This window comes from Engraulis encrasicolus, chromosome 6 (genome assembly GCF_034702125.1).
Source record: "Engraulis encrasicolus isolate BLACKSEA-1 chromosome 6, IST_EnEncr_1.0, whole genome shotgun sequence".
Taxonomy (NCBI): Eukaryota; Metazoa; Chordata; class Actinopteri; order Clupeiformes; family Engraulidae; genus Engraulis; species Engraulis encrasicolus.
The window spans coordinates 28,837,481-28,839,494 of NC_085862.1; positions in this window are offsets into that span (position 1 = coordinate 28,837,481).

Consider the following 2,014-nt stretch of genomic DNA (forward strand, 5'->3'; position numbering starts at 1 on the left):
GAAACCCAGATCTCTGTCTTGTTAGGATTGGTTCAATCACACTGCAAGGAAATTACAGCCAGGTCTAGCTGAACAGCTGTAGACACACTATTGTCAAGGAGCAGAACGTGTCTCTCTCACTCACACTACAAGTATGTTGGCCACGTTTCACGTCAACTCGTCTTTACACCTTCCTTTGTTGGATAACCGCCTACGAAAAGCTGCGCTCCAGCCAAGGTCTACTGGGTGGATGATGAGAGGAAGTATTGCCTGGGCGTGTGTTGTTGAGCTATCAGGTTAGCGGTAGCCAAGGGCAAGTGATGACTCGTCTCGATGGATCTCTGCCAAACTAAAACACACGCATGCACACGGGCACACACACACACACACACACACACACACACACACACACACACACACACACACACACGGACACGCACACATGCACACACACACATGCACACAGACACAGACACAGACACACACACACACACACACACACACACACACACACACACACACACACACACACCCAAACACACACAAACACACACACACACACACACACACACACACACACACACACACACACACACACACACACACACACACACACACACACACACACACACACACACACACACAGACACAGACACAGACACACACTTAATGCATGCATATAAGTTAGTTCTCACTTCCATATGTTTACATCAGATGTGGAAGTGCATAGGTTGAGGGTCTTTTTTTGTTAAGTTCATTGCGACTGACCTACAGCATCTACAGTAGTCTTATACAGTATAACCAGAGGTCATGAGTATACAGCCTCTCTGGCATCACAATATTTACTAGAGATGCACCGGATCCTGATTTTTAGGATCCTGCCCGATACCGGATCCACTGCCTAAGATCCTGCCGGATCCGGAACCGGATACCGGATCCTACGAAAGGGTTGAAACACATAGCCTACTCACACACGTGGGCCCTTTTTTATCACGTTGGCTCAAACTATTTTGACTGAAAAGCCTCGGCTACCGGATCCTGGATCCTGGATCCTGGAACCTGGAACCGGATCCGGATCCTGTGAAAAACCCTTTTATCCTGCCGGATCCGGAACTGGATCTTGGATCCGGAGCATCTCTAATATTTACCCCTGCATCAAAATACTCATGTATTTGCATATTTGGTGTGTTGTGCTCATGCCACCTCGTAGCAGTGTGAATGCCTGAATGAAATGCACTTTCCTCCTATACCCACCTTTCAGACCTAGTAAGTAATAGATTTTGCATTTCAAACATAAAATCCACACACTTGTTATGACAGCCCACAAATTCATGAGCATCACTCAGAAGAGCTGAGGTGTCCGCACGGATATTCAGCATTCTGATTCCCTTTGTCACTTCTTGGCATGTTGACATTGTTCCCTCGGCGGTTCATCGGCGGAGAAAGTGTTCAAACCATCAGATTGCATCAGTCTCTCTTTGTGATACACGTTGGCAGGGAAGCCGACAGTGGGGGGGGACAAAGAGGTCATTTGTCACGAGCCCAGGTAGATAGGGGGCACAAAATTGGATTTCCATTACATTGCATGTATTGGTTGGGGGGCCCTTTCAGAAGACTGTCCCGGGCCCAGCAAAAAGCTGTCAGCGGCCCTGGAAGTTGGCAGCACAACACTGCAATGCACACACTGAGGGCGACTCCAGCAAAATGTCATGTCCCCAAATCTGTAGTGCCGTCAGAAAACTATAACATAACATCAGCGAGTACATAAGGAAGGGGGAGGTCCAACAAGACACCTCTGACATTTGCGCCATAAAAAAAAATGAAGTGTGGCTCTAAGTCCAGAGGAATGGGCCGGAGGAGGGAGAGAGAGAGAGAGAGAGAGAGAGAGAGAGAGAGAGAGAGAGAGAGAGAGAGAGAGAGAGAGAGAGAGAGAGAGAGAGAGGGGAGGAAAGAGGTGGTGAATTTAGCTGACAGGTACTGGATGGCAGTAGACCTCAGAGGTACACTTGTCAGACTGCAGACAAGTTGTCATCCA